Source organism: Rutilus rutilus, assembly GCF_951802725.1.
Source record: "Rutilus rutilus genome assembly, chromosome: 12".
NCBI lineage: Eukaryota > Metazoa > Chordata > Actinopteri > Cypriniformes > Leuciscidae > Rutilus > Rutilus rutilus.
Window position 1 is genome coordinate 17,861,922 of NC_140217.1, and position 15,002 is coordinate 17,876,923.

The window sequence follows — 15,002 nt, forward strand, 5'->3', positions numbered from 1 at the left end:
TTTTTATTAATGCTTAAAACAATACACAAGTAATAACAGATAACAGAATACAAAAAAAATAATAATATAAATAATATAAATTAAACATTAACAAATTATGAGAATTACATGACACTGAAAAAAGGACGAGAGTTACAAACAGATAATGTTTTTAAGGCTTTTTTGTTCTCAGACAACTTAATTGAGAAGAAGTATTTTTCAAGTTCTTTCACAAATATAAGAAAGAGAGGTTTAGCATTAAGATATTTAGATTTATGAATATGGAATTTTGCTAGTAACAAGATCAGATGAATCACATAAAAATGACCTTTTTTAGATTGGTCAAAATCAACAAAGCCAAGGACCACATCCTTCCAATACAACACACATTCATTATATATTTCAGACCTAATAAATCCTAAAACATCTTGCCAAAACATTTTCGTATGGACAATACCAAAAAAGATGAACTAGTTTCGTCAGAGATGTCACAGAAAGAGCAACTGGAGGAAATATCCTTTTTGAACTTTTTCATGTGTTGATTTGCAGGATAGCATTTATGACTTATTTTAAAAGAAATCTCTTTTACTTTATTGGTTAAAAAAAAGAGATGTGGAAGCATCCACACTTTTTTCCAACATAATACTGCATTATTCCAGTAAGCGGTCACAGGCGGTAAAGTAACAATGTCTTGCTGAAATAGTGAACGGACTGATCTATTATTGTTTTTATAAGGAAAAGCAAAGCACAATTTGCCAACAGAAGTATTGACCAAACTCAAAGAGACTGGAAGTAGAGATTGAGTTCCTCTCAATAAAGCAAGAGCACCTGATGGGACTGAACCCATTTCTATTGAAAATTCTTTGGGAGAAACAGGAAATTGAAAATGATCTAGAAATTCCTTGTATGAAAACAACAGTCCTTGAGAATTAATTAATTGACTGACTAACAAGATATTTTTATCAAACCAATTATGAAAAAATATAGATTTATTCTTGTATAAAATATTATAGTTATTCCAAATAAAATAATTCGAAAGGGAACGTCTCCGGTTACTATCGTAACCTCAGTTCCTTGAGAGGCGGGAACGAGACATTACGTTGTGTGACGTATATGGGAACTCCTCCCCTTCTCCACTTTTGCTGTAATCATGTGCTAACGCCAGCTGGAGACAGCTGGCCAATTGACACGAATATGCAAATACTGGCAGGTCTGCGGGCAGTATAAAATGCACGGGCGCGACAATTAGCCTTTCGCCGAGCCGAGCCCCGCCCCCCTTAGTTACTGTTGCTACGTCCGACAAACAAATGGTCAAACACGACCAGCGCGACAGATTGCCATGACGGGAAGAGATATAACTTACCCGTGCGTGTGTCAGTGACCTTTTTTGGAGCAATACCTCCGCGATATCCTCCAGATCGAGGCAAAAGGGGTTACAGTATGCAGTGGAGGGATATATTCAAAATATAAAAATACGCAATGAAGGAGACACGACTATGGAAGGCATTTTCTGCCAAATTTAAATAAATAAATTAAATGATTAAAATGAAAATGAAAACCAGATTAACGATTTCATTACAGAAATCTGTACGCAAAATATGTGACAAAATTGAGAATTAAAATTAAATGATTTCATTTTCACGGTGACAGTGCATCATCCCTGTCAAATTGAAAAATAAAATGCAATTGGTGATTTTACATTTCATTTTCACTACAGTCTCGAGGCAAGACTGCCAATATTAAAATGAAAAGCCAAACGTGAAAAAGAAACTACAAATACAGTTTTTACAAAGCTCTTTATTAATGCTCACGCAATAATAGTGACACAATTCAAATTCAAATGTAAATTTTCGTTTTCATTTTAATTCCTCTTTTATTTCACAGTTTTCATTTTCGTTTTCATTTTCAAAGACAACCTGCATGCAAATTATATGTTAATGAGTGGGTGTGGCTTGTAACGGCGCTAGAGGCACGCCTTCTGTAAAGCGAAGTCACCGACGTCCCTGTTGCTGCATAAGTTGAATGTGTGAAACGAAATTATTTAAATGTGATTATATTGTAATCGAGACGACGAGATATGGCGAAATCTGTTAGTGAGCTTTTGCAGGAAGCTGCCGCAGCATTAGTGGAAACAACCAGCCTGACCAGCATACTTCAAACCCTCGGCGCACTGCAGTTCGCACTGAGTCGCGGGCATCTTCAGTTGCCAGAGAAACTGTTCAAACAAAGTATCCGGTAGTAAGGCCATTATGATGTTAGACTACTAGATCATAATCGATGAGGTTCATTCATGTATTAGGCTGTTTTGGAAATTCAACTATTTGGGTGTACAAAATCTAACACAATTTCTACAACAATTATAGCCAGACGGCCTGCATTTACAGTAGGCTAGATATATAATTATAGCATTTTCCAGGTCAGTCCTATATTCATAATAAAAAATCCGTTTGAATGTCCGCTGTGATATTTTGTACTTTTAACAGGGGTTGTCCGTGCCTATTCATGTCAGTTGCGTCTTTCTTCTCCGTGATCACAAGTTTGAGTCATTTCAAAAGTCTTCTCTACTGACTGACTCACTCATTAAGACAGTCTTTGTCTCCATCTAATGGAGAAATAATGTAAGTTCTCCTGTTGCTTTATGGTCAGGGACTATTTTTTTTTTCCAGCGGAAGGAATTGGCTTTTAGTGATTTTACTTCATGAAAGTTGCATAGATAGGCTACATATTTTTCGGGTTTAATATTTGTATTGTGTGGTAACCGTTTTATAAAAGCAATAAGGTACTCTAGGCTAGTGCTGAAGGGCGTTGTTATATGGAAGGCATGACGCGAATATGAAACATTGGCCGAGGTCCTCGGTTAAAGCTAGTGATCAAGACTTGACTTGACTAACAGTTTCTCTGGCAACTGAAGATGCCCGCGACTCAGTCACAGTGCGCCGAGGGTTTGAAGTATGCTGGTCAGGCTGGTTGTTTCCACTAATGCTGCGGCAGCTTCCTGCAAAAGCTCACTAACAGATTTCGCCATATCTCGTCGTCTCGATTACAATATAATCACATTTAAACAATTTCGTTTCACACATTCAACTTATGCAGCAACAGGGACGTCGGTGACTTCGCTTTACAGAAGGCGTGCCTCTAGCGCCGTTACAAGCCACACCCACTCATTAACATATAATTTGCATGCAGGTTGTCTTTGAAAATGAAAACGAAAATGAAAACTGTGAAATAAAAGAGGAATTAAAATGAAAACGAAAATTTACATTTGAATTTGAATTGTGTCACTATTATTGCGTGAGCATTAATAAAGAGCTTTGTAAAAACTGTATTTGTAGTTTCTTTTTCACGTTTGGCTTTTCATTTTAATATTGGCAGTCTTGCCTCGAGACTGTAGTGAAAATGAAATGTAAAATCACCAATTGCATTTTATTTTTCAATTTGACAGGGATGATGCACTGTCACCGTTAAAATGAAATAATTTAATTTTAATTCTCAATTTTGTCACATATTTTGCGTACAGATTTCTGTAATGAAATCGTTAATCTGGTTTTCATTTTCATTTTAATCATTTAATTTATTTATTTAAATTTGGCAGAAAATGCCTTCCATACACGACTACTATCGAGGCTAATGCTTACCGGTCTCAAGCGAAATCTGAGAAACCCCATGACCTGTACCTCAAATGCAACCAGCACAGCCTTGTGGACCAGTCATGCTCTTGCACTGCTGGGTAAGTTCTCTTTCATATGTTATGGTCTATTATTGTCTATTGCGAGTAGCTATTTTGTTAAAATACAAGGGTATGTTAGCTTGCTAAACCTACATGTGCGTCAAAGCCATTCAAAGCTAACTAACATTTCTCTGTTGTTTTGAGAATAGCCGTTTTGAGAATCAGAATCAGAATGTTTTATTTCCATTGTTGATGAACAGAATTCACAAATAGGAAATTGCTTTGGCTTAAAAGGTGCATAACAGATAATATAATAAAATGAAATAGATAAAACAAAATATAAGGCATTCAGATATCCATTTTATTTTATTATATTATCTGTTATGCACCTTTAACTAAGCCAAAGCTATTTCCTAGTTGTGAATTATGTTCAACAATGGATATAAAACATTCTGATTCTGAAAACAGCTAATACTAATAACATAACTTAATAACATTAATAACTAATGCTACTTCTGTAATTCTTCTTAATTTAGTTCACCAGGGTTTTGCTCTCATATTGTGGGCCTGATGCACACACTGGACCTGTGCCGTGCCAGAAGTGATGACATCTCCTCCACAAGCCAGCCCCAGCAAAAGCTAAAGGGCTCGTTAAACTTAGCTTAGAGAGTAGGTTAACATTCTGGCAATGATATCCATGGTAATCATAACTTTGGTCCAATTTGTGTTCTTGCCTCTAGTTAGTAGATCTAGACAACACGGTAACTAGTTAGCTGTTAGCCTTACCTTTGAGCAGACGTATTTATGCTTCGTAATGTTCGACACATTTAACTGGGAGTGGGGCCGTCCACAGTTTTATCCATTGTAGGCACCGCTCACGTTGTGTTTTCGGCTTTGGGAATGGAAAGAACACAACTCCTCCAGACAATCTCTCGGGGTATCTAGTGTCCGATTTACAAACGCGTGGGCGCACCGCTTCACCATCTTGCTTGGAGTCAATGTTTGTCGGACCTGCTCACATAGTAACGGTTGCTATGATCAATTACGTCAGAATCACTGCTGAACGCTAAACAGCCGAACAAGCGAGCACGGCGGCTAACGTAATGTCTCGTTCCCGCCTCTCAGGGAACCGAGGTTACAATAGTAACTGGAGACGTTCCCTTTTCGAGGCGGTAACTTCGACATTACGTCGTGTGACGTATATGGGAACTGTATAAAATCCCGCCGTGAGAGCAGTGAGGTAACCCAACAGAGTCAAGCTACACCACTCGAGACAGACAGTTCCTACAGCCAATAGCCGCGCAGCTAGGAATACTTGCATCTGACAGGCGGCAATAGCGCTCCTGCTTCCACCTTGTCAAAATTTGCATATCCCAACGCAATGAAATAGGAAGGCTGCACTGAGTGTTCAGGGCAGACACAACACAATAGCATGAGTTAACACAGTGTCGACGGCATAGCAGTGACAGCTGCGTAGGAATAACACAGAGTTAGCAACAGTGACTACTGCCATAGAGACATATGCCATAATAAGTCATAATCACAGAGTTAGCAATAAGGGTAACTACTGCAAACTTAACACATGAGAAAACCTCAACTCACTGAAAGCACTTGAGACGCTACAGAGGGTACATCCAACTTATAAAACCTGGCGAATGTGTTCTGAGAAGACCAGCCAGCAGCAAGACATAAGTCCTGTGTAGACATACCTCTAGACCAGGCCCACGAAGAGGCGATTGCCCTCGTCGAATGAGCTTTGATGTTAAGGGGACAATCTTTCCCCTGGCAACTATAAGCCAAAGTAATAGCGTCCACAACCCAGTGAGAAAGCCTCTGCTTTGAAACCCCACGTCCCTTGTTACATCCACCAAAACACACGAACAGCTGGTCCGACTGACGAAAGGCGGCCGAGCGATTCATATACATCCGCAAAGCCCTGACAGGGCAAACAGCGCTCTGAGCGTCAGCGTCATGCGAGGCTGATGGTTCAGCAGATAAGGCAGGCAGGGAAACAACCTGTGCTCTGAACGGCGTATTGAGGGACTTCGGGACGTAGCCTAGCCTCGGCCGAAGAGTGACGCTGCAGTTGCCCGGTCCGAAACAGATGCAGTCTTTATTCACCGAGAACGCCTGCAGGTCACCAACGCGCTTCGCTGAAGCGAGAGCGAGGAGTAAAGCCGTCTTCAGGGAAAGCTCCTTAATCGCGATCGAGGCTAGCGGCTCGATCTAGGAGACCGGGGATGTGCGCCGCTCTTATGGAGAGAAAGTGTCGGTCTGCCCACAGCAGGAGACTCGCTGCCTGTTTGAACAGGGCTCTGGAGTGCACGCCGCCCTGGCGATTTATGTACGAAACCACAGATGTTGTCGGTTCGAATCAGTACATGTTGCTGCTCCAACTGCGACCGAAAAAGCTTCGAGGGCCAAAGATACCGCCTTCAACTCCAGACGGTTTATGTGCCACTTTTTCTGCGACTCTGACCACAGACCTGAGGCAGGCATGCCTAAGCACACTGCTCCCCAGCCTGAGGTTGACGCGTCCGGAGACCACGGTGTGTTGTGTCACGATACCCAGAGGGACTCCTGAGCTGAACATCTCCGGGTTGCTCCACGGTCTCAGAGTGCGGACGCAACTGTGAGTGACCGTAATGTGCTTGTGGCCGGAAGACCACACCCTCGGAGGGACTCGAGCTTTCAGCCAAAACTGCAGCGGTCGCATACGCAGCAGACCTAGGGGACGGGACGAACCTGTGCCAGGATCTGCTTCAGTGTTGTCATTCTGAACGCGCGTTTGTGAATCGCTCGGTTGATGGGTGCTCGAAAACTCTTGAAACTTTGCACACAGGTCAGAACCTGCGGCCATCAGGGCCGGGCTGAAGCTGGTACCCGGGCGTGGCAGGGGGGCTCAACAGCGCCCCCTTGAATGGGGTCCAAAAACTTGGTCCATAGATCAAACTAGCTTGCATGAATTAATATGAAACTTGGTACACATATAGATCTCCTCGGGCCGAACAACTTTCGCACTCTTAAACACCAGCCCAACAGGAAGTCAGCTATTATGGGTTGTTTGGAGAACGCTTGCTGTGGAATTTGAAACACTCCTCCTAGAGAATTAATTAAATCCCCATCAAACTCGGTGTGCATGAAGTCAAGACATTGAGGATGCTAAATTGCGGACGGATTTTTGATATCTCAAACGGTTTGGTCGTGGCGAGGAAACGAATTTATGGCGAGAAAAGAGAAACACGAAGTGTTATAACTTCTGCATGCATTAACTGATCTTGATGAAACTTCAGCAGTGTGTTCGTGGTAAGAGGCCGATCAGATGGATGTAACTATTGTGAGTCAAAGTTATAGCGCCACCAACTGGCAGCAGAAAGTGTGTCACTTTCAAAATGCTTTTGACAAAAGTGAAGGGGTTAATTAATAATAAAAAGCAACAGTTTCTGGTCTCATTGACTTCCATAGTATACATTTTTTTCCTACTATGGAAGTCAATGGGATCAGAAACTGTCTGGTTACTGACATTCTCCTAAATATCTTCCTTTCTGTTCAGCAGAAGAAAGAAATTCATAAAGGATTAAAACAACATGAGGGTGAGAATATGATGACAGAATTTTAATTTTAAAGTGGAGTCTCCCTTTATAAGCGAAAGTGAAATACGGACGTCCAGTAGGAATGAACTAAAAAACATTCACTCTGTTCTGCTCGTTTCTCGCTGTAGACGCGTTATTGCCCATGCAGCCGTGAGCATTTTAGTTTCATTTAAAAAATAGCGCCATTTCGGGGGCACAATTTCATTTACAAAAGCACAATGTTGTGTTTTATTGCGAGTGTACATAAATATAAGTAAACACAGTGCAGTTTAAATGATGTCCTGTATGAACAAACCGACGGAGTAGCCTTTTTATGGCTTCCACTGTTCGATCGCGCCCACGCCTCACACACACACACACACACTGTGCATTCAAGCATTGCAATCTTGACATCGCAGCCGGTTCATTACAGCCGTAATAAAATATAATAATAAATATAAATAGTCAACCTATTTACAGCAAATGATAGTAGATTTTAGATCAATATATTTGTTTTCCTTACAATTTTAATTAACACTAACTTTATTCTCATCTGAATTATAAATAATTTATTTCTGTATAAAATAATACTACCATTAAAAAATACATTTGATTGTCTTTTTTAATCAATGGAGAATGTGTGACTTAAAAATAAAAAGATTAGTGCTCGGTTTGAGGACAAGAAATGAAAACCAATGCAATATGATGAATGTCCAAAAACATTCGCTCTTCTCTGAATGAAAGAAAGAAAGAAAGAAAGAAAGAAAGAAAGAGATAGATAGATAGATAGATAGATAAAGAAAAAAAAGATAGAAAAAAGAAAGAAAGAAAGAAAGAAAGAGAGAGAGAGAGAGAGAGAGAGAGAGAGAGAGATCTGGGCAACTCAAGCGCTCTGAAAGCGCGTTCTCTCTGCTATTACTGAAATTACCGTATTCACAGTAATAGGCGCGCACACGCTTTTTTTTGGCGGCTGGCTTGACCGTGTATTTTCAACCTGCGGCTGGCTTGACCGCAGTGCGAGACTGTTAAAAATGCTCCAACTACTTTAAAAGCCTACATCTGAGCACATTTCGGCTTTTATGAACAACCTGGTAAGCACGACCTGCAGAAGACACGCACTGTGTACCGCTCATGGCACGCACAAATAGAATATGCAGGAGGTAACACCACTAAGGCCACATTTACACATAGCGGGGTATTTAGAGAAACGAATATTTCTCCCCCCTCCGTTTTCAAAAATAACATCGTGCACACAACATCGTTTTCAAAAAAGTTGTCGTTTACATCAACCCGCATAAATACGCCGTCGAGCAACATCATAATTATGCCAAACCTATGGGCGGCAGTGTAGGGAGAAGGATAAAGCCATGCAAGCCAATCAGAATCCTCAAAATCGACAACAACGAATAGCACGAGCGACTTCCAGTTCCTTTCAAAACAACAGACATGGCGCGAGATTCGTTTGTGTGGACAGGCAGCGAAGCAAATGCAAACAGGCCAAAAACGTTTGCACAAAAGTAAAAATGAGTACCACCTTAACAGCATCCATGATCAAATAATAGCCAAACAAACTCTAAACATAGGGCGCTCACATGACGTAAGCGTTTTCTGGCGCATAATGTGACGTTTGAGAACCTAAAACCCCGTTTCTCCCAGTTGACACGGCAACACATAACCGGCGTTTTCAGAAATCTCCACTTTGGCCGGAGTTTTTAAAAATAATCGTTTTCTTGGATAAAAACGGCGTTTTCGTGTAAACGACAGGCCAAAACGCAGGGAAATATCTGCGTTTTCCCATCGTGTAAACGGGGCCTAACTTGATAAACCACGTCAGCCTTTTACACCGCGAGCTGTTAACGCCTGACGGAGTCTGGTTTCTGCTTTACGGTGCGTGTCCACTACAGCGGCAAAACTCCGCTCAGTGCCGCTGGCAACGCTATAACGCCTCCGCTTTGGGGTGTGTGAGTAAATCCATGGAGCACGCCTCCGAAACGAATTGTCTCCACCTTGTTTGCGTTTCCTCTTCTTTTTTTTTTAATGGTGGTTCGCAAACCAAGTACTTTATTAGCGCCATCTATCATCTAAAGTTCAAACTGATGAAACAATTCATCAGCAAATGTTCAAGACAAACCTAAATAAAACACATGAGTAACTAAATAAATAAAAAAATAAAGGGTAGCTATAATTTATGAATGTTTAAATAAACATTCAACTGACACATTTTCCGGCTTATTTGATATTAGAAAATTTTGTAGATTCAAAAAGGGCTGTTTTTAAATAAGTCACTCCATTGTACTGTTTATAAAAAAAACTTGCGAATGTATTGACTATAGAGCTAAACTACAATCTGAACAAATGATTGAATGCAAAATAATTTAATAACATCAAATAAATAAAATAAAGCACTACTGACAAATAATCGGCATGTAAAATATGCTTTTATTCTGGAATTAGGTAATGCTGGGTTATAAAATGGTAATCCAGCAATGTTTGTCAGTTGTCATCATGGACTATCGAAACGAAGATTGTCATTATCACGCTACTTTACATGCGAAGGAGACGGCGCCATAGGTTCTGGGTAAACCCTATACGCCAGTACCGCAGATCACACAGCGAGTACTACCGTTTGGCTCAGGAGCTTCGTTTTGACGATGTCTTGTTTCAGCGTTATTTCAGACTAGTCAGGTTCGAATCTTCAAGATTGTGTAACCCTGTAGGCATTTTTGAGGAAAAGTTGTTATACCACATTTTTAGAAAGTTCAATGTCTCCTGAATAAGGATCCACCGTATAACATTGAAATAAGGGTCCCATTTTCTTGTAATTGTTATTGAAACAATAGGTGCATTATTCACAGCCGAAACACTACAGGTGGATAGGGTAAAATTTTTAAGTTATAGATATCACCATAAAACCTTTCCAGTTTTTCACTTACATAGAGACAGACATTTTTTGTATTACAAGTTTTCTGAAATGTCATGTTTACATATGCAAATGAGGCATACCAATATATATATATATATATATATATATATATATAATTCGAGGGGCAGGCATACCAGTACGCGGTTCTCCCTTTCGGGCCCTGTCTCCTCGCGTCTTCACGAAGGTTGTCGAGGCAGCCCTTGTTCCTCTCGACGACTGGCTGATCCTAGCTCACTCTCGAGACAAGGTTTGTGAACACAGGGACCTAGTGCTCCGGCACCTAGCTTGTCTGGGCCTTCGGGTCAACTGGGAGAAGAGCAAACTCTGCTCCGTGCAGAGGATCTCTTTTCTCGGTATGGAAATCGACTCGGTCGCCATGTGCGCGCAGCTTACGAGCGAGCACGCGCAGTCACTGCTAACTTGCCTTCGTCAGTTCGAGGGCAAGAGTGCGGTTCCAGTGAAACTATTTCAGAGGCTCCTGGGGCATATGGCATCCGCAGCCGCAGTAACGTCGCTCGGTTTGCTTCATATGAGACCGCTTCGCGATCAAGTCCCGAGGTGGGCATGGCAACACGGCACGCTCCGAGTCCCAGCGCCTTTGGCATGTCAATTGCCTCGAGTTGCAGGCTGTACGTCTCGCCCTGCACCGCTTCTGTGCGTTGCTCAGGGGTCAGCACGTATTAGTCCGATCAGACAATACCGCCACAGTAGCGTACATCAACCGACAAGGTGGTCTGCGCTCCCATCGTATGTCGCAACTCGCCCGCCACCTCCTCATATGGAGTCAGAAGCATCTGAGGTCGCCTGGAGACCGGGAGACCTGAACCGTGCAGCCGATCTGTCTCGGTTTCGGCCTCTCGCTGGAGAATGGAGACTCCATCCCCAGTCGGTTCAGCTGATTTGGGATCAGTTCGGGGACGCACAGGTAGATCTGTTTGCCTCCCACGACTCGTCCCACTGCGACCTGTTTTATTCTCTGACCGAGGGCACGCTCGGCACGGATGCACTGGCGCACAGCTGGCCGCGGGGCCTCTGCAAGTGTGCGTTTCCCCCAGTGAGCCTTCTTGCGCAGCCTTTGCGCAAGATCAGGGAGGACGAGGAGCAGGTAATTTTGGTTGCCCCGTATTGGCACAACCGCACCTGGTTCCAAGAACTAGTACTCCTCGCGACAGCACCTCCCTGGCCAATTCCTCTGAGAAAGAACCTGCTTTCTCAGGGACAGGGCACCCTATGGCACCCTCGTCCCGATCTTTGAAATCTCCATGTGTGGTTCCTGGACGGGACGAGGCAGGTTTGAGTACCCTACCACCAGCGGTGGTGGCTACCATCACTTCCGCTAGAGCATCGTCCACGAGACATGCCTATGCGTTGAAGTGGAACCTCTTCGTCAACTGGCGTTCTTCTAAACTTCAAGAACCCACGAAAGGCCCGATCAGTGTCGTGCTTTCCTTCCTGCAAGAAGGGTTGGAGCGAAGGCTGTCTCCCTCCACCCTGAAAGTGTATGGTGCCGCCATTGCCACACATCATGATGCAGTTGATGGTAAGTCCATTGGAAAGCACGACCTGATCATCAGTTTCCTGAGAGGAGCGAGGAGACTGAATCCTCTTCGCCCTCCTCTCGTTCCCTCTTGGGACCTCTCAGTGGTTTTAACTGCTCTGCAGAGTGCTCCCTTTGAGCCTCTGCAATCAGTGGAGCTTAAGTTCCTGTCAATGAAGACAGTGCTCCTGGTTGCATTGGCCTCCATCAAGAGGGTAGGGGACCTGCAGGCATTTTCGGTTGACGAAGCGTGCCTGGAATTTGGACCGGCTAACTCTTACGTGATCCTGAGATCCACCACACCCTTTCGAGACCAGGTGGTGATCCACCACACCCTTTCGAGACCAGGTGGTGAACCTGCAAGCGCTGCCCTCGGAGGAGGCAGACCCAGCCTTGGCACTGCTCTGTCCAGTACGCACCCTCCATGCTTACGTAGACAGAACGCAGTGTTTCAGGACCTCAGACCAGCTCTTTGTCTGTCATGGTGGGAAGCTGAAGGGAAAGGCTCTCTCCAAGCAAAGGTTGTCTCACTGGATAGTGGACGCCATTGCTTTGGCTTACCAGCAGCAAGGTCAACCATGCCCCCTTGGTGTGACGGCCCACTCCACCCGGAGTGTGGCATCCTCTTGGGCTCTAGCGCATGGCGCCTCGCTAACAGACATCTGTAGAGCTGCAGGCTGGGCGACACCTAACACGGCCTCTGGGTGACCCCCACATGTGTAGTCCACTGTAAGCCTCTCTGAGCATGTGTCTTTCCCTCGGCAAGCCACCTTGCCACCCCTGGGTTTGAAATATTCCACCTGCAGCTGGACACCCCAGTGATTCTCAATATGCAGCCCCCTGGGGTCATGTGTATTCCAAGTTCCCCCCTTCGGGCTGGGCATAATTGCATATTTCCACTGATATATGCTTCCCAGTGTACCTTGGTACCTTGGCATAATTCCAGCAGCCATTAAAAACTGTCCCTTTCATGTTAATGTTGTTTTTTCATTTTTTACACGTTTAAATATTCTGATAATGCATAGTTTAGTTATAATGTTTAATGTTTAAACTGCAATAAATGCATTAAAAGTTTTTTTTTTTTTTTGGCAGCCATTTTGTTTTTATTGTTTATGCCAAAACAGTGATGTTTACAACTTGTTATACGGCAGAAATGGATTCAGCACCTAAAAATCATATAGAAACAACACTTGAAGTACTTTTCCTCAAAAATGCCTACTGCATCTTATCCAGGGCTATTTATCTATTTTGGGACTCGACTAGACTGAACAAGACAGAGTTTGATAAGTTGCTGACCATACTGGCACCTAGGATAACGATGCAGAACACATCATTTCGTCTGGCAATTCCCCCAGCCGAGCACCTTGCCATTTGCCTACGGTGATTATTTATAGGATTTTTAATGTCATTTTTGCATTATAGGCCTTTTACATGTTTATTTAAAAACATAGTTCTCACGTTTAACTTGGGAGAGTAATTAAATAATTATTTATAAATAATAATAATAATAATAAGAAGAAGAAGAATATAGTTAATTTTATACATTTTCTTGCAAGATGAGAAAATGGAGAATTATTATTATTATTATTTAAATGTTGTAGGCTATTATGTTGGTATTTAAAAGTTTTCTCTGTTACCTTAAATTATACGTTTATCTCTGTAAAGCTGCTTTGAAACAATCTGCATTGTTAAAAGCGCTATATAAATGAAGATGACTTGACTTGTTAGGTTAGTGAGGTGGGAATCTTGTGATGGGTCTGTTTTGAAAACCAATTTCATAAAAAAAAAAAAAAAAAAAATTGTTTTGTTATTGTAGCCACAATTGATTTGTTTAACATTAATTTTCTTATAAATACCACACAGCTTTTTTTTACAGTCTACCTTTGTTGTTGCAGCTACCTTGCCACTGGTGACTCATTCACAACAATAAGTTACAGCTACCGTGTGGGTATCTGCACAGTGGCACGCATTGTTGGGGCAGTGTCCCAGGCTATATGGGAGTGCCTGTTGGATGACTATATGCCTGTGCCATCAAAGCAGGACTGGAGCAACATTGCTGCAGGTTTTTTAGAGCAATGGAACTTCCCAAACTGCTTGGGTAATATTTGAACTGGTAATAGGTGAGGCTATTTGTAAGCAAAGATGGGTCAGCTCACCAATTTGTGCAAAATACCATGAGAGAATCGTCAAACAATTGAAAAATCACAATTAGTATGTTACAAGTATTTATGTGTTTCACCATCTACCACACATATTGTGAAAAGATTCAGGGAATCCAGAGAAATATCAGTCAGTGTACAGCAAGGCAGAAGACCTCTGTTAAATGTGCATGACCTTTGTGCCCTCAGATGGCACTGAATGAAGCAAACATATATCATTGTATGGAGGTGCATCAGTGCAAACAGCATGTGGGACTTGCATTTGTGTGAAGGTTTCGCTGACATGGAGGCATATATTTGGGTTGTACAGAGACATTAACTGCCATCAAGGTGACATCTTTCCTGGGAAGCAAGACAATTCCAGGCCTCATTCTGCACATGCTAAAACTGAGTGGTTTCTAGACACTCTGCACCGTAGAAGAGATGTGCCTGATGCCTGCAGACCAGAGCTGTCTCTTACTGAAAATGTATGACCCATCATGAAAAGGAGAATCAGACAACAATGACCATGGACTGTTGAGCATATGTATTATATCAGAAGAGATTGGGCAAAAATTCAACTTGCAAACTTCAAGAATTATTATCCTCAATTCACAAACTATTAAAAAGTGTAATTAAAAGGAAATGTAATGTGACACAGTTGCAAACCAACCCGGTATCACGACAAGACGTGAAATAATCACGTTGGTCCCCTTTGGAAAACGTGTAGATGTCACAGTTTAACGCCCTCAAACGTGAATCTTACACGTACCCTCAAATGTTAATCTTTCACGTCCTCAAACGTGAATCATACACATGTAACGTTACCCTCAAACGTGAATCTTACACGTCCTCAAACGTGAATCATACACATGTAACGTTACCCTCAAACGTGAATCTTACACGTACCCTCAAACGTGAATCTTACACGTACCATTATCCCGGGACGTTTGCTAATCCTACCCCAATCTAATCATAACCATTTCTTAAAACTAAGTTACGTAGGCTACAATTATAAAGAAAAACAACAGACAGACAAGTATAATCCACAATAATTTATTTATTGAGAAAATGTCAAAATCGGTACCAAAAGTTGTTCACGTGACGATGTGTCGCAGTCCTCTCTGGCAGTGGTTTTGTATGAGGTAACAGAGCAGAATTTAAGTTATTAATTCAAATCCATGAA